Consider the following 8,624-nt stretch of genomic DNA (forward strand, 5'->3'; position numbering starts at 1 on the left):
AATTCTAATCACTTCAAATGATATCTAAATACCTAGAAATCATCTAGAACTCAAATTAAAACCTTGAATCCATAATTCATTCAATGAAAGTTAAGATCAATGTCAAGGAAGTTAAAAGTCAAGTCTAAGGTTAATAAGTAAGTTAAAGATAAGTTATTAAAGGTTTCCAAGAGTCTTAATTAAACATTTTAACTTTGTTTTAACAATCAAGTTTCAAGTCAAGAAAGAGTAAAGAGTTGAGTTAAATTCTTAAAAACTACAAGGGAACTAAGTATTCCTTTATAGTTAAGTTTCAAGTAAGCAAAGAGTATCAAGTTGAGTTCAGTTCTCAAGAGTTATAAGAGAACTAAGTAGTCTCTCAGAGCTTAAACTAAAATGTTTTCTAACTTTTGAGAAAGAAAGGAAGCTAGACTTCCACAGAGCATATCACTAGTTTTAATTAAAGAAAGAGGAAATTATGCTTTCCAAGAGAGTTTTTTAAAAGCTAAATTTTGAGCACTTATCTCAAATCACAGAATTAGTATGTTTTAAAAATATAAGAGCCAGTGTATGTGTGTATATATGTATATATATATATATATATATATATATATATATTGAGAGTAGTATTGAGCACCGATGTGGAGATACGAGTTCAGATTAACTCAAGTCTCCATGTAAACTATGTAGTCATCATGGGTAGAAAAGGGTCATACTTTTTAGATGAAGCCTCTTCATAGTTTACTAGTGGATCCATTAGGCAGTTCAGGTCCTATATTCTGACAAAGTTTGGGACCACACATCATGGGCCGAGTAACGCTGTATATCACTATAGCTCTTAAGTGATGGTTGTCTGTTAGAGAAGCTCCCATATAAGTATTGTATTTTCATATACATTAGTTATTTGTATTTTTAAATAAATCTCAGATATTTTTTGTATACTTGTATACATTCAGAGTTTACAATATGCTTTCAGTAAGTATTTCTTTATATTGCAATCACTTTTAAATTGTTTATATTGAATAAGAGTAAGTAGATCATGAGTTGAGCAGAGCCAAGGTAAGTGTTCTTTCTTCTCCTTTTTAAGTCTAAGTGTTGTTTAGCTTTCCGACTCGCATACTCATACATTCAATGTACTGATGCCAGTTGGTCTGCATCATTTCATGATGCAAAGCAGGTAACCAGGATCAACACGCAACGCACCGTTGATCCAGTTGAGCACTCCACAGTCACTTGGTGAGCCTCCTTGCATTCCGGAGGACATCCCTTTTATTTCTTTTCTAGCTTAGTCCATTAGGATGTTGTGGGTTCTGTCCCAACATCCCTCTTCAGTCAGTTTAGAGGCTTCGTAGACTGTTAGTAATACAGTTTGGAGTTAATTTACTTGTTGAGACTCAAGTCCTTGTTGGCCAGATTAATTTATGAAGTATTTGTTTTAAATATGCTTAATTCTTATTTAAGTTGAGTTTATTCTTCCTCTGAGTTAAGTAAGTCAGGCCAAGGGTTCGCTTGGGGGCAAGAAATGATTTCCCAGTGCCGGTCTCGCCCAGGGTCTAAGCTCGGGCGTGACATTTGTTATGTAAGTTATAAAAACTATCGAGAAAATGCATGTAAAAATTATATACACAAAAAAAATATTTATATTATTTAAAATAATTGAGACATGATTATTGTTATAGATATTATAAAGAAAGGATATAACTTACTTTTTCATCATAAGATCAAGTTGTATTTAATTTCATATGACTCCATAATAATTGTTTATTATATTTCTACAAAATTCAATTCATTAAACATAAGTACAATTCATATTATGTTAGAGAAGGGTGAAAAAGATTGAAATGAATAAAGTCAATTTAACTACGCAAATAAATGATATAAAGTATTGACTAATATTAGTTTATTTTTTATACTGAGGGAATTATAAATTACTCGCTATTTAATTGTTATAACATGCATTACTTATTTACAATAAAAATATATATTAATTTTAATAAACAAACTCAGTATATCTAATCTTTTTTCAAAGTATATTTATTTATTTCTTCTTCTTCTATTGCTTTTTTTTTTTTACTTTGAAAATTGTATAATTATGTTATTAATTCATTTTGAAATCGTTATAAATTACAAGAATGTTCCTTCACTTCTAAAAAAGATAATTACATGTAAAAAAATAATGTTTTTTCCTATGGAACCAAATTATACATCTACACATTTATAGGAAGGTAATCATGTATAATATAATTATTTTATTTTATATTATTTTCATGTAAGAAGAAACCCTCAAAAAGTATTTACAGTTTTCAATTAAAATTCACACACACGCACGCACATGCACACAAACGGACACGCACACCCACAAAAGATAAGATAAAGACATTATTATATATATAATACCTCTATTTAAATAATATTTAGTGTATTATTTATATTTTGCATGATCTCGCGAAGCGGGGATGAGTTCACTTGTGTAAAACTAAAGAACAAATATTATTATCATTCTTAGTGTTGAAGTAACTTTTTTTTGCACTAGTATTGATTTGATTTTAATTTGAGTTTTGTTAGAGTTACTAATATCTATGGACTATAACCTTGATTGGACCATTCAAAATTCAAGTCTCAAAAACTAGAAATAATATGATAAAAGATAAAAAAAAAAAAAAACAATGAAAACGTATAAGAAATATTTTAAAAATTAAAACAAATAAATACTTTTATGTATAACAAATTATAATTGTAAAAATCATATATATAAAGTCGGGTTTGTTTGATCTCAAAGGTGAAACAAAAAAATCAAGTATAGTTGTCGAATGGACCGAAAACCGTAATTGACATTGAAAACTACCAATATCTTCCTTTTTAAGTTTAAGCCTGGACTCATTATTCATTTTATTTAATAAAAGAATGGGCTCCTAAACGGATCCACATATAAATATACCAAAAAAAAGAGTTGGTCGGCCCAAAAGTGGTCAGACCAAGTGAATATAAAAGAACCCTAAATGATAGGGTTTTCTAATTTGTGCTCTCTGCCTATTCTTCTCCTTATTATCATCGCCTCTGCGGAGATGTTCTATCTTGTGCTCCCTAACTGTAGCTTCTTCCCCCTTTGGTTATGAGGGATTAACATTCCCTACCTTGATGTTGGTGCTATTGTTATTGCTGTTGAGATCAACTTTCAAAGGTTCTTTTTTTTAGCCATCATATCTGGCTTCTTCATTGTTTCGTTTCTCAATTGACTCTGAAAGGTTCATTTTTTTAGCCATCTGGCTTCTTCATTAATTCGTTTTTTAACTGACTCTGTTTTTTATTCGAAGGTGTACTACAAATTATTAAGTATTGGAAAACATGGTGGAGATGAAATAAAATTGATGTTGAGATTTTATATGCAAAATCCAACTAATTCAAGATTGAGGTATTATTGCAGTTGTTGAATTCCTATTTCTGTATTATTACTATACTACATTTTCTTAGAAAGGAAAAAGGATAATGTACTAGCTAGGCTAATCTTATTTGCATCAATTTCATGATCCAAAATAGAGTAGAAATTCCTGAAATTGTGAGTAGCATTACATATGAAATAGAATTCAAACTCAATTGTTTTAGGCTGACCTCAAGTTTGGGATCTTCTATTTCAGGGGACAGCTGCAACTCTTTGGATGGCTACAAAAGTTTAACTACTGATGGTAATAATACTAATACTTAGTTTCATTCTAGTTTTTTCTCCTGTTTAAGAGTATGATGATATATGTTTAATTCGTTCGGTTAAGTGTCCACTCTTTCGTCAAATTTCTTTCTACGCCTATATTGACTAATTGTTTTATGCCTTTTGAGTCATTGTTCTCTAATTTGGTTGTATAGCGTTGCTTCAATAAATTAATTATAGGAAGAAGGTAGTTGAATTTGCTTAATAGAAATGTTAAATAAAAGGCATTTCATAAGATTTGTTTAGCTCCAAATTATAAGAGATTTATAAAAATTAGTTGATACACTTTCTCATAAGATCAGTGTAATAATTGCTTGTGGACTTTAAAGATGTTGTTAAGTCATTACATTGAATGAAGAATTGAATGTTGTCAATACCAATATACTTCCATTTCCCCTGAAAATATATCAATTAAATCTTGACAAATGAAATTTAAGATTCAGGGAGCAAGTATCATATATTTGTTTGGTGAATCTCACGAAATTATAAAATGGAAAACCTACATAAGTACCTATTTGGTAGAAGGTTATTCAGAGTTGTGAGACACGTAAAAATGATCTAACTACTACACCGACTCGCAAAAATTTTAATTAATCACCTTATTGAATTTTAGATATGTTAGAAGCTTAAATTTGATAATGACAGAATTTGTGTTGAGTGAGGTTCAGAATATTATTGCTATTGATCCCTTTTACCACTTAGAGAATCAGAAGACTTGAATTAATAAAAATACAAAAGAACAAGCGAAGATTAAGAGAAAAGTGTTGTTTGATTAGGAGGTTGAATATCTGGAATTCAGATGTAAACATAGTTTTGACAGAGGTTTTGAAGCTTGGCCAAAACGGACAACATTGATCAAAAGGAAGAAAGGGTTGTCCACTTTGCCCAAGCTTCAAAACCTCTGTCAACTATCGAGTCAAACAATTCTCTTCTCCTAATCTTCACCCGCTCTTCTACATTATTAATTTGAGCCTTCTGATTCTCCAACTAATCAAAGAGATCAAGAACAATAATTCTATGAGTTTCACTCAACATAAATCTTCCCGTTACCAAGTCTGGGCTCCTAATTGTATCTCTAATATACGGATAATTCACAAGTATTCCCTCAACCTACCCTCCTGAACTTATTTTATTAATAATTTTCTACCCTTTTCGACCTAAGTGACACTATCTTGTGGGTCCAACGATGTTCCATTCCAATGCACATTTGAATTAAAATCAGATACTGAACTATATATTATTACCTATAACTCATAAAATGTTGAACCCTATACAGTGTCAATTATAGTATGACCAAATATATAATAATTTGATTCTCATATTTTAATCTCTAACAACATTAAAAAATAGTGGAAAACGAAGTGGGATATGGCTCAGATGTGCTATTTTTTGTCGACGTATTTCAGACATGGTGAAGACCCAAGTTTTCACATTTGCACAATTATCTTCATAGCACTTCCAACTAATGCACCTGCCGGGACTCGAACCCGGGTCTGTACCGTGGCAGAGTACTATTCTACCACTAGACCACTGGTGCTTTGATGCTATAATATTTCCTTCATTTTTATTTATGTCATCGTTTTAGATTTACGTGCATTAAGAAACTAAGCAAGTTTACTATTCTATCCTTAGTCACCCCATACTCGTTTTCTATGTTGGTCAAATGAATATTTTCAAGACTATTAAATCATATGGGTAAAATAGAAAGAATTTTGTAATTATTTATGCATTGATTTTATGAAATGAGAAGTATTACGAACCAATTAATCATAAAAATGATGACATATAAAAAGATCCTGGGAGTAAATTTCATCTTCTCTACTTAGCAGCAAGGTACCACCCCTAGAATATTTTATATCAATAAATTGAAAATGTATGATTAAGTGTGGTATCTGCTCTTACCAGTATAATATCTTATATTAAACTTTCCAAAAAAAAATATTTATAGTAATTAAGTGTGTGCATTGGTCGATTCAGTTTGGTCTTATGTATTATCGGTTTAATTTTTTAATTTTTGGATTTTTAATTACGCTAAACCAATAACAATCCAATAAGATATTGTGTGCCAAGACTGTGAGACAAGCAAATCAATTGTAATGTTTTGAAATAGTAAAACAAGAAATATAATGAGAAATTACATCAATAAAAGTAGATATAATAGGCTACAATAACATGTTACAACCAAAACATAATATGGAATTTCTGATGTGGACTAGAAGTACCATGACGTCTAAAGTGGTTAGACTGTAGTATAGTACTGATATAGTGTCTACTTATGTTAACTTATTAATATTTTATATTTATGAAGGGTATAGTAGTAACTTACTATCGTCTTAATAGGTTATTGATTTAACCAATAGTAAAAATCGATACCAACCCGATAAGTTTTTTTTATTACACCATTAAAAATTTGTTGACCCGACCTGATCCAACAACTGAGTATCTATAAAAAGGCCCCTTCTAGTTCTAGTCTACTCATAAAATTCTCAAATTATATCTTATTTCTCCCTTCTCTCTCTAAAACTACCCCTTCCTCTCTCTCTAAATATAGGAAACTCCCTACGTTTGTTTGAAACTTTCTTCCTTGTAGCTATGTTGTTTTTGGCCACTGGTTTGTCTTTCTTTTTTTATCAACTTAATTGTACTTTTTACGAATAAAAGTTTAAATATATTATCGAACTTTGAGAAAAGATTTATTTATATTTTTTTTTTTTTGAAAGAAGATTTATTTATGCATATTGTTATTTGTTAACTTAAACGATATAAATGAGAATTTTTTGAACAAATGATATGAGCTTTTCTTTAAAGTGAGATGATTTGAATTTTTTTTTTAAATAAAGAATTTTTTTAATTAATGACGTGGTTAAATCATAATTAATTACTTGTATAAAATGGTTTTTGTAAAGTTGTAATTGTTTACGGTTAACAATCCGTTCTCAAATGAAAATTCATAGATGAGTCAATTTTTTAATAAAATGCATAGATGACCTTGCCTTGTCTTGCCTCCCCTCTCGCCATAAGATTAAGGAGTTAGAGCATTCAACACATCTGAAGTTTAGAGAAACAACGTACATGTGTGCTTTCCATAGAGATTTCCAACTACCTAACTAATGCAAAATTGAAAAGTACATAGAACTACCACGTAGAAATTTGAATTACGCCAAAAAGATACTAACAGGTTGGGAGCAGATCAAGAAGAAGACCAGGATCAACAATTCGAGCAGCACTATCAAAAATCTAGAACTCCCACTCCTCAAATCAACAGAACAATGTTGCTTATGTTGTAAAGAGGATGAAATCATTAATAACATAAATCTTTCTCTTAATTAGGGAAAACAAATCAAACAAGATAAGACAAACAAAGTTTTGTTTCCAAAAAAAAATTGAATTCCTAGATCCAGAATTACTGTAAAGAATTAAGTAATACTGTTATAGGAATTAGTTAAGAAAGGTATAAGGAAAATTCATAATCACAGAGATTTCCCCTTGACCAGAGTAATGGTGCCAACAATAAAAAAAACTGATAATATTAGTGAAAAACTTACGAGATAATAAAATTACAGTTGAAAATAAAATGAAGAGTTAGATCTCTTTTGGCTGAGGCACAGATATCTCACTTTCTTTAAGGAGATTCAAGCTCACTGCAAGAAATGTTTTCACCGGTCCAGCAGTAGTGCTCTGATCTTTGACTTGTCCCCTCCAGCATATAACAACATTCACAAAGTATAACTGAACGACTCTGGACAAGAGTTGAGGCCAAAACTCAAAAAAAAAAAAAGCACCTCCCTTCAACTAATAAGAAGTTTCTTTTTGACAAACTTTATGCACCTTATATTTTCTTGCGTATTCTCTATTATAAATAAAATGAAAATCATCAGTATTTATATTAGAAGAAATCTTCCTAACAATGAATATGAAGATAATGGGATCGTACATAGTAAAGATAATGATCTTACAAGTTACATATGTTACAACGAATAATAAAGAATAAAGAATGAAGAATAAATGGCAAAGGCCACCAACGACTAAGAGTGCTAACAAGAAATATTGTACCATAACAAACAATAACTCCAAGATGAAGTAATGCAACAAATAAGTGACACACACGGTCAATGTCAGAAACGTCAAGTAATTGGTAATTAAGCCTCAAAACATTGATTCCAAAATACAATTAAAGTAGCCACTAACATTCTGCTAGGAATAGCTGCAGGATGAATGAGAGATATGCACCTTAACCATTATTTACTAGTATTAAAATGCTCCCAAACCAACAATCACCCACTCATTATAATATTAACCAAGAGAATATATCAATTGAAGGAAGATTATTATGCATCATGAAGGTGTGTTCTGCATTGAACCTCCACTTAGTGAAACAATAATTCTTGTTCCAGAGTCGTGGTGATCTCAAACTTGAACTATGACTGTTTGAGGGAAATAAAATATCACTGCTCACGCATAATAATTAAGGTATTGACATGAGCTTTAAAGCCACCATGTTATGGTCATGTGCTATCTCGATTTCATGTGTGCTTTTGAGAATAAGCCCAATTCTCATAGGATGCGACCTACTTCCACACATCACATAGGTGAAATTTGTCGAGAGTGCTCCTGTAAACTTAACACTCCACCCATACTATAGTGGCGGAGTCAGCCATTTTAAAAAGTACTCCTTGATGTGAATTTTGACTAATAAAAATGTTTAAAAACACTTGAAGGGACCAAGAATCAAACCCTCAACCTTCCGCTTCGCACTTCCAGCACTCATTTTACCATTGAGTTAGCTCCTATAATTACTCAAGTGTGTGCAAACCTAAATATATATTAAAAATATCGTAAATTTGTCTCGTAGGTACAGTATAACTTTCCGACGAAGGGTGTTCACTTGCGCACCCTTCGTTAGCTGCAGCTCCGCCCTTGCCATACTGGCTACAGATTTTCA

General features: G+C 31.0%; 2 non-coding genes and 1 pseudogene across 2 annotated transcripts; 1 reads left to right on the top strand and 2 right to left on the bottom strand.

Moving 5' to 3' along the window:
• The first annotated feature begins 1,501 nt into the window (after positions 1–1,501).
• Positions 1,502–5,224, top strand: LOC114074459 (annotated as a pseudogene).
• On the bottom strand, positions 5,053–5,138 carry LOC114074518. Its single transcript, XR_003574946.1, has one exon. It is a non-coding gene; the product is annotated as a small nucleolar RNA snoR114 (small nucleolar RNA).
• Positions 5,149–5,219, bottom strand: TRNAG-GCC. Its single transcript has one exon. It is a non-coding gene; the product is annotated as a tRNA-Gly (tRNA).
• Positions 5,225–8,624: the final 3,400 nt, after the last annotated feature.

This window comes from Solanum pennellii, chromosome 10 (assembly GCF_001406875.1).
Source record: "Solanum pennellii chromosome 10, SPENNV200".
Taxonomy (NCBI): Eukaryota; Viridiplantae; Streptophyta; class Magnoliopsida; order Solanales; family Solanaceae; genus Solanum; species Solanum pennellii.